We start from the raw sequence: 10,607 nt of genomic DNA on the forward strand, positions 1-10,607 counted from the left end.
CAGGTTACAGGCCTGGTCATAGGATAGACATGGCTTTGATTGCCTTGGTGTGGATTACTTACACCAGGAAGTGGACTGTGGAGTGTGACCTCTCTCCAAGATTAATATTGGGAGGGAGAGGCTGTACTATAATTAGACAACATCCACAATCCAGGAAATTGCTTTAGCTGGATGGCTAAACCAGGTGAGGGTAGCTGATGAGTCTCAAACCCTCAGTGTGTTGGGGATTTGCCCTGCATATGAAGACAGGCTCTGGGAGATTCAGTTGACAAGACCAATAGTGGGTCCAGTGATCAATAAGGCAGTTTCTGCACCTGCTGTAGAAGGGAAGGTTGCCCATCCGGGAGAAGGAAATCTCTGATCCTAAACCTCTGCTGCATTGTATGTTTTGGGGAAGAAAAGGCCATTTGTAACTACACAAATCTGGTGTAGTCCCTAAGATGGTTGGATGGCTCCTTTTGGCAGCTGCTGCCCTGCCTTCCTTTGGGCCACATCAGTGAGGCTGAGGGGGGGGTGTCTTGCTGTCTAAGCCGTAGGCAGTTTGACTTCACCATGAAGGCAGATGGATGCCAACAAATTCAGACAGTCATGGGATATGTAGTTGGTAAGGGTGTTGAAACTTATTTCCCTCCCAGTGCTAATTTGCATTGAGAGTGTCTTTAAACCGCTTTTGTTGTCCACTGACATTACCTTACCATTCTTAAGTTGGGAATAGAGTAGTTGCTTTGGAAAACGACAATCAAGCATCTCCGAACGACATGACCAATCCAATGAAGTTGCTGTTGAAGAATCTTTGCCTTGACACTGGTGATCTTTGCTTCTTCCTGTACACTGACATTTGTTTGCCTGTCTTCCCAAGTGATATGTAAAATTTTCCAGAAAGACCGTGGATGGAATCTTTCAAGGAGTTGGAGATGTAATAAGTGATCCATGTTTCACAAGTGTGCAGTAAAGTTGGTAGTACAATAGATTTGTAAGCAAGCATTTTGCTTTCCCTGTGAATGTCCGAGTCCTCAATCGAGAGAAAGCTGCACTCACAGACCTCAGGCAATGTTGTTTCAGCATCAATGTTGGCTGTTGTTGAAAGATAACGGCCTACGTAGGCAAAATGATCAGTATTTCACAACATTACATCAAGTTGGATTTGTGGTGCTGCCGGGGGTGGAGGGTTGTTTTGTGCTTGCTTGTTGGCGCAGCACTTCGGTTTTTTGGATGTTGAGCAATAGGCCAGCTTTCCATAAGCTTCTGTTCAGATATTTAGGATGGTTTGGAGGCCATCATCTGAGTGTGCACTACGTTGTCATCAGCATATTGAAGCTATATGACGGAAGGCATGGTAACCTCACTCTTTGCTTTGAGCCTATTCAAATTGGAGAGCTTTCCATCTGTTTGATATATGATTTCTACACCGGTGGGGAGTTTCTCTTCTAGTGTGTAGGATCAAGGTGATGAAAATAATAAATAGAGTTTATTTATTATTTTAGGAAGTGGGATTTATTGTTAAACCGTTCTGAGAGCGGAATAGGGGGTCGTCTTCTGTGGGAATGAAGTCGGCGCCCTCGAGGTTCCCCCAGTCCCAACACCAGGAGCAGCGCCTGCCTAGACTGCGCGGAGCCCGTTATCTCTCCCCCTGAGGGGTCAAGAGATCAGACCCACCACGCGGCTTTCAACCTAAACGACAGGGTGCCTTGCCCCATCAATTATGGTTTCGCCCACCTTTTCCTCTCGCCAATCCCGAGCGCGCTCTTGCCCGCAACCTCCAACCAGCACGCGCGCGACAGCCTTGGGGCGTTAGCTAATACCGGGAACCAATAACGGCAGAGGCGGTTCCTCCTGTGGCTCCTCCCCCCCCGCCTTCCTCTCGGCGGAGGTTCTGAGGCGACGCCGCTGCTCACGCCCCTTGGCCGGAAAAGCGCTGTTGCCTCCTCTCCCTTAGTTTAGAGTCGTTCTCTGGGTCCGCTCCGTCGCTTTGCTTTTCCGCTGCGGAGGGAGCTGCGGCGCTTTCTCTTTCTCCGACTCCGGGCTCTCTCTCGAGCGATGGCGCCTTTTACCAGCTTCCCTGGCAGGGGGCGGTTTCCGTCGGCGCTGCTGCTGCTGCTGCTGCTGCTGCTGTTTTCCTCGCTGTCCAGAGTTCAAGGTGAGGTGAGGGGGCTTCGGGATGCTCGTCTGTTCTTCTGTTCTTCTGTCAAATGAGAGGCGCCCCGCCTCCCTCCAGAGACGGATCATGTCCCAGGGCGAAGCAAGGCTTTCTCGAGGATGGCGAAGGAAGGCAATTCCCGCCTCCAGGGCAGGAGGGAACTTGGAGCCTGCCTGTGTTTACCTGAAGTTTGCTCTCTTTTCCTTCCCACGTGTTTGCTCTTATTCTGCCTTCTGTGGCAACAAAGATCTGCTCTGCCTTCGGCTGTGACAGCACTTCAGATATTTGGAAACAGCCGCCATGTCTCCCCTTAAATCTTTCATCTTCCAAGGCTAAGCATCCTCTTTCTATTGCGCTTCGTAAGACCTTTAACCATGCTGGATGCCTGAGCCTGTTCCTAAGACCAGGAGTGCCAACTTGAATAAAATATTGGCGGAGGGGCATGTAATTGATTCCATGATGCAGTGCACACACACTATTTGAATTGCAATGTCAGTACTGTACTGTACTAAGATAGGTTGCCAGGCAGTGCTAGATTGTAGCTTTCAGCTCTGGAACATGCGGAGGGCTGTTAATGCAGCATTACCAAAGCCTGCCCATCTGATGCAAAGACTTGTGCTGTCAATCCAGTGTATTCACAACATACTTTGATTTGAACACTGCAGTAAACAGCAGACAAATAGTAAAGAGTAGACAAACACCAGGCCTGTCCAGCACATATCCACTATGTGCTCTTTTTCTTTTTCATCCTCTTTGAATACCATTTTTATTGCATGGACTTGATGTGGTAGTGAGACAGTTACCTAGCATTCCAGACGATACTGACAGTTCCTTCAAAACATGTACATCTGGTGCATCAAATTTCACTAAAATTTAAGGGTGTCAAGATATACCGTATCGCCTGCAAAACATCCTATAACAGGAATAGCAAAGTGTTAGGCAGTGAGTGTAAATGCGGTTTTTGTAAATAACCTATCTTCTTGAAAAGCTAAAGGCCATAGCCTATTTTTGTTAGGACCAACCAAAAGGTCACAGGCAAGGTTTCCGATGAGCTAGACTATTGGTTGGGGATTTGTCATGAATGCAACCCAGGATTGGAGGAAGAAAACATGGACTTTGTAAGATCTCTCAAAAATACAACACATTCACACATACAGTGGTACCTTGGTTCTCAAACTTAATCCATTCTGAAAGTCCGTTCCAAAACCAAAGCGTTCAAAACCCAAGGCGCACTTTCCCATAGAAAGTAATGCAAAACAGATTGATCCATTCCAGACTTGTAAAAACAACCCCTAAAACAGCAATTTAACATGAATTTGACTATCTAACGAGACCACTGAGCCATAAAATGAAAGCAATAATCAATGTACTGTAGTATAAAATAGATAAGGCATTATTGTAGATGATAAAAAAAAATTAAAAAAATTTCTTACCTGAACTGATGATACTCATTGTTTGGATGGGGGGCTTTTATCCATCTCCGCAATCACACAATCAATCAATCAATCAATCAATCAGTAAATTAACTGGGTTCCACACAATCACAAAAAACAAATTAACTGAAAAAGCCTCAAAAACAAAAATGCAAAATAAACAGCCAAACTTAATCCGTTCCAGAAGTCCATTTTACTTCTGAAATGTTTGAAAACCAAGGTGCAGCTTCTGATGGTTGCAGGTGCCGCGGAAACAATAGTCAACATCCACATTGAATGTTCGGCTTCTGAAAAATGTTCAAAAACCAGAACACTTACTTTTGGGTTTTCGGCGTTTGAGAACCAAGGTACCACTGTATAATTATCAAAGGTATTTGCTCTAACTAGATGGTCATTCTACTTGTACGGAGGAATGGATGGAATGGCCATGATGGAAGATTCATTTTGTTCCTTTGCCTTCTGAGCTTTTTTACCCCCAATGGTTACTACGATTCTAGCATGGCATGTTGGATCACCTTCCAGCCTTACTGAGGTGCCTTTAAGCAAATGGGCACCACTGTCCTGAAATGTGGTAATCTTCCAAGGAAGGTTGTTCTGCAGTGTCATCTTTCTGGGACTGCTCTATTACTTAATCTGCTATTTTAAGTCCTGTTTATTTGACCTGTTCTCTCCTTTCATCATTTACACAGAAGTAACATTTATACAGTTATTCATAGTTTTGAACTTAGTATATTACAAATAGTAATATTGTGTGGCAGTGTCATCCATAAGTCAAAGTAGGGGATTTCTTCATAAAAACTACCAAAAAATTGTATAGTATAGAGTTGCAGTTGTGTTCTTTATCTCTTCAGGGTTTCTAATACCACTCAAGTAAGAGTAATATAAGCACCTTCAATTAGCACCCTCTACAGTATTTGTTTCCATCTCTTCCTTCAACTGAAGAAGTGTGCATGCACACAAAAGCTCATACAAACTTAGTTGGTCTCTAAGCTGCTACTGGAAGGATTTTTTATTTATTTATTTTTTCAACTTTTCAACTAAGCACAACATATGGTCTGGTATCTTTCTGCTCCCAGTATTGTCCTTCCAGGGGTTCTCTGCCCCCAGTATTGTCCTTCCGGGGGAAGTCGAAACCTTCGGAAGTCGAAGCGTTTGGGTGTTGAGGTATGACTGTATTAGTGTTAATTGTTTTTACATGACTTTTTAAAGCTGTTACTATTTTATCTGTAAGCTGCCTAGACTCCATGTCTGGGGGAAAAGCAGGATATAAATAAATATTAAATAATAACCCCCCCCTTTTTTTTATAGGAGCAGGTCCACAGACAACGCTTCCTCCAGACGATACAGGTACAGTTGAAAAGGTGGTAGTGCCAGCAAATTTATAAGCTTGTTTTTAGATTTGGTATTGCACTTCTAATGAGTGTGGCAGCTTTTTAAAAATAGGAAATTAGTTTGAGCTGAGAATGGGAAGTTGCCTTCCACCCAGACAGTTGGTAGCTTGCTCAGTATTATCAACTCAGACTGGTAGCAAGTCTCCAGGTTTTCAGACAGGGGACATCCTGGGCATTACCTGGAGATGCTGGGCAGTGAACCTGGGACCTTCCATAAATAAATATTCATTCTTATGTATTTATCTGTCTTGTGGGACTACCCTTCCTCTGGGGCATTTTGATGGATTCCTCTGGGGCATTTTGATTGATTCCTCTGGGGCATTTTGTAGTGGGCAGCCAACAGTCCTCCTTAGACACTTAATCTCACATTGGAATAGGGAGATGCAGCGGGCTTTTGACATAATTGCCCCTCAATGCCTTCTGTTGAGCCCACTTTACTCCCTGGTATTCTCTGGTACTTGCAGCAGTGAAGCAGGCTGGATGACAACTAGAGTGCAAGAGATGTAAGGCTCCATATGAAGTTAACCAGACACATGTTGGGGTGTATGGCAGTGAAAGCTACAAAGGCTTATTTTGCTATTTCCATGGCATCCTGAGGCTGAGGCTCCAATACTTTGGCCACCTCATGAGAAGAGAAGAATCCTTGGAAAAGACCCTGATGTTGGGAAAGATTGAGGGCACTAGGAGAAGGGGACGACAGAGGACGAGATGGTTGGACAGTGTTCTCGAAGCTACGAACATGAGTTTGACCAAACTGCGGGAGGCAGTGCAAGACAGGAGTGCCTGGCGTGCTATGGTCCATGGGGTCACGAAGAGTCGGACACGACTAAACTACTAAACAACAACAACAACAATGGCATCCTTAAATAATTGTTCAGAGCTTTTTGGAGTGTTGTAGGAATAACTGTCATATATTGCACGGCTGAGACAATTTTTAAAGCATTTTGCGAAGAAAGCCATCTGTATTTTTGCTGCCTTGAATACTACTATTGCTACAGTACCAAATGAGGTGTTCAATGCCCAGCCTTAACCCAGTTTTTTGGGACCACTTTCATTTTTGTGGGCTGATGACATGGACAAGATCCTTGTAGCTGTCCAACTCGCAACCTGCTTTCTCAACCCTTGATCGTTATGGCTTATTTGAGCTAGCTGAGGGGTACAATAGAGTATGTTCAGGGCCTGGTGAATCCATCTCTGCATAAGCTGGTAATGAAACCCCATGAAGAAAATCCTGGCCCTGGTATCACACCTCAGTCTTCCCTGGATTCAGCTTCAGGTTGTTTGCCCTCATCCAAGCCATCACTGCCTCCAGACAATGAGTCCTCCTTTTGGCATTATCCTTATCATTAGAAGAAGAAGAAAAACCCTTTGGTGGCTAGCAGCGCCTTTCACTAGCTTTGGCTAGTGCCCCAACTATGCTCTTACATGAAGATGGCGGAGTATCAACATCCTCCCTTCTGACCTCCATACTTTACTGGTCTGTTTTTAAGGTTTTTTACTGTTTTATATTGTGTTTATATCTTATTTTCGCTTTATTCTTATCTGCTTAATTTAGCTTAGCTTTAAGCTTCAAGTTTCAGTCACAAGTTTTAAGGAATTAGTGTACAGTAGGGAGTTGTTTTAACTCTCCCTGACCTTCATTTGGGATTGCGTCTGGGCCTCAGCAGTAATTAACAAGAAACCTCTTATCGTTATCTTCCTGCATGTACTCCCTGCTCTACCATTCTACTATTCCAGCTAATGAACCGAAGCGAGACTTTTACCAACTTGATTTTTACCAAACAAATAATGGTGACGACCCGGAGTGGCTGTAAAACCTCAGGCTTTCTTCGGAGTGATCTAAGACCTCTCTCTAAAAGAGCTACTCTAAAGGAAGCGCAAACAAAAATCACTCGACCCTATAAGAATAGGGGTAAAGTGGAACTGATTGAGAATCAGCAGAAAATTGAAACTTCCCCCTTTCGCACCGAGTCCTCTGCCAGCCACAGCGAAGGGCTGGCTGTGCAGAGAAAAGATTGTGCAGAAGAATGCCACAACAAAGGGCTGATAAAGCTCAAAGTAATTTCAAACATAATTGGTACAGACACTGAAGTACTCCCGAAACAGAGACTTAAACTCCAAGCCTCTCCTGAACTATCCCAACACCGAGAAATGGAGGAACTAATGTTAAAACAACTTGCAGAGCTGTCTTCGGGAAATTCTAAAACATCAAAAGATTCTTGCTTCCAATCCCCTGAGACAAATGGTGAGGATTTATCTGTTATCAAATGGCTTGTGCTTTTAACTGAGGACATTGAACATATAAAATCCTATTTGGACACCTGTACAAAAATCCTCACTATAATGATGGACACTTGTAAAACCCTCTGCAGGGAACCTGGCAGAGTGACTGCAGAATTGGAAAGTAACAACTTCCTTCCTACCACCTGCAATAACAGATCATCAAGGAAGGCCAAGAGATCCTGGGCTATCGCCTTGAAAAGGAGGCCCATAAATGTAAAAAAGTGTAAAAATGTTATAAAAAAAATAAGGCAGTGCGTTACAAAAAAATGGATTTTAAGAAGCTTTTTAATCTCCTCAAGAGTACCTCAATAACCGGGATCAGTGGGAACACCAGGAAACTTCTAGCCAGGAAGCCTTCTAAGCAAGAACTTTCTATAAACCCTTGCCCTGACGCTGCGTTGGAATGCTTGGAACCCCTAGCGCTTACCCCAACACCTAACTCCAAGCAAGACCTTTTGATCCAAGATCCATGGTCTCACGTTTTATCTGTAGATAAAACTGTTCCCTCTAAGAAGAGGAATTTGACAAATAATAACTGGAATCTGGTGCTGTACCGAAACAAGCTTGTTCTATCAAATTATCCTAAAGAGTGTAAAGCCCATCTATTGAACTTTCTAAAGACCTATACGCCAGGTATCCTTAATAACCCCACTGACTTGGCCCAAGTGGAATATCTATACTTCGACGGATTCCTCGCCAGAGCGGTGGTCTCATTTTATGATGGGAGACTGGCAAAACTGGTGTACAAATGTAGAGAACACCTGAAGACAAGTGGCGTAAGAATCTCAAGGTACTTTAAAAATGAAGCACCCCCAATTCTACTTATCCACCATACTGTAATTTAGCCAAAAACTCTCCAACATAAGGTTGACCAACACGTTCTAATTGATATAAACTCTGCGGATGACATCTTTAATCACCCTACTGGTCTGGTTGCCAAGGACCCTCAAAAGTTGGACTCCCTTGGGCCCACGTATGCGGTGAATCAGGGAATCGTCCTTGACAGCTTTGAAAATAACTTAATTTATTCTTATAGTGCTCTCCCACAGGAAGCTCAGAAAGAAATACTCCATAAAATGGACACTCTCCGCTTCTGCCTGACAAAAGTGATGAACAGCTGAGACTACCTAAACAAAACATGCCTGACTGTGTTTCAGATTCTGACCCATTCTTATACCATCAAAAGCTGGACCTGTGGGTTGGGAAGGCACCCACCCCTTCCAGCCAACAGGTTGTTGCTGAGATGAACCCACTCTTCCATAATCTGGAGGCGAAAACCTCTCCACCAGACTCATGCACCACGCAACCCCCCTCTGAGGCAAATATGGCCACAACATCCGCCTGGGATAAAATGAGAGAACTTAATGAATCTGCATTGGGCTCTCCATATAAAGTGCCCCATATGGGTGGGCTTACTTGCAATTTTATTAACCCACTCTCTTCCAACGTGAGCAAGCTGAATACATCCATAGATATCATCGAACTGGTAACAGAATCAACTGAACCAGTCCAACAAATGAGAGACAACCCTATTTCATTCTCAGCCCCGAAGAATGATCTGGTTGAAGACCCGACGGGTCGTATTAACAAAATTAATGAAAATCCAACTAGTGGTACTACTTCTGTTGACGTAATTTCTCTCTCCCTAAGTAATACCCCTCTAATTCTACCACTTGGCTCTGAAAAGCCAACTATTTTAGGCTTTAGTGAGACGAGTGGCTCAATTTAACAGTCAAACCATCCCAATAAATCTAAACGGTTGGGATGTATAGCACGATTGCCACCTTCTCAAAGGAAAATTACTGAATTTTTTGAAGCTGAAACTCCCCCAAAGTCAGAATCCCATTCCCACTCAATTTCACTACCGGTACCTAATGACTAACCTAGTCGCCCTTTGATGTCATTTCTATGCTGGAATATTGCGGGATGGAGGGGAAAGAAATTTGATCCAGACTTCTTAAAATTTGTTAACTTATTCCAAGTAATTCTTTTACAAGAAACTTGGGAAGAGGAGGTGATTGACATAAACGGATATGCTCTTACATGGACAGGATCTCACCTCTGTGGATTGCACATTAGCAACCTCACATCTGGAGTGCTGTCATGCTTTGTGTGGGCTTGCCTTGAGATTGCTCTGGAAGTGGCAACTAGTGCAGAACACAACTGAGTGAAGTACAAACATTATAGCTGTTTTAGCAACTTCTTGAATGGCAAGAGGCAAGGGGCTGTAGACACAATCTCTTCGGTGTGTTCCAAACAATGCTATGGAGCTCCCTGGAACTGTGGTGACTTGTAGCTTGAGAAGTTGCTTGAGTTTGCAGTACAGGCTGAAAGTAGGCACAATTATGTGTGGTTACCTGTGTTCAGGAGGACTCGGAGTGAAATTTATCTCTAGTTATTTGCAGTCCTGCTTCACAGTCCACAAGTCACCACAGTATTGTCCTGCAATAGTGAGAAGTGGGGTGGGACAATGCAGAGTGAAAATGTGACACCATGTCTTATTTTAAAACAGATGTTAGACAAGGAAAGGAAGACAGCACAGCAGCAGCTGCATGGGTCTTAAAAGATCTAGTACTGCTTTTCTGTGTTCCAGATTGTAACCCCCCCTCCAATGATAGTAGGTCAACATAAAAATAAATAAATACCATTTAACACAGGATCATTGCTCTATAGCCGCTGGTTTGGAATTTAAATCTACTACATAAAATATTTATATTTCAGCATTCAACTGAAGTTGGTGGCTTGCAGCATTCATAGTGAACAACACTGAAAAGAAACCCAACCCAGGAGCAGCAGGTGCCTGGTATTGTGTCTGCCATAGTTTGTCTCACACAGATTCTTTCTCAAAGGAATGGCTCCATCATGTGGAAGGAGACAATCCTTCAGTTGCTGCTGCTGTTTGTATCTTTCTCCCTCTGTCTCCTGTTAGGCATTAGATGCTGGTAGCAGGTGTGCCACCCATGTGGTTCTTACAAGTTTGTTTAGATGAAAAGGCAACCACTTATTTTCCATGTGGGTAGCAGGTGGTAGATAAGGCTTCCATCTGAGCCTCACTTATCTGTGAATAAGCCCCTTAGAATTCAAGAGAGCTTACACCTGAAGAGACATAGTTATGATTACTCTATGTCTTACTGCTGCCCGTCTTGTTCCAGCTGTGCTCTGCAAATTAACTCCCAGAGTCTATTGGAACATGGGCCCATAGATCCCAGTAAAGGAAAATGTCATAGAGATTTACGAATTATCTACTCCACTCCAATGAACCTTGCCTTCTCTCCTATAGCTTCAGAACTTCCTCTGAATTTTTATTTCCAAGTGATTGCACCCATCCACATGTAGCCAATGCTACCCTAAGGAGCAGGGATC

The 10,607-nt window shown here is 43.7% G+C and overlaps 1 long non-coding RNA gene across 1 annotated transcript; it reads left to right on the top strand.

Moving 5' to 3' along the window:
- The first annotated feature begins 2,040 nt into the window (after window positions 1-2,040).
- LOC132592444 (uncharacterized) lies at window positions 2,041-10,607 on the top strand. Its single transcript, XR_009557917.1, has 3 exons — window positions 2,041-2,137; window positions 4,879-4,917; window positions 9,966-10,607. It is a non-coding gene; the product is annotated as an uncharacterized LOC132592444 (long non-coding RNA).

The sequence above is a fragment of the Zootoca vivipara genome, chromosome 7 (assembly GCF_963506605.1).
Source record: "Zootoca vivipara chromosome 7, rZooViv1.1, whole genome shotgun sequence".
NCBI lineage: Eukaryota > Metazoa > Chordata > Lepidosauria > Squamata > Lacertidae > Zootoca > Zootoca vivipara.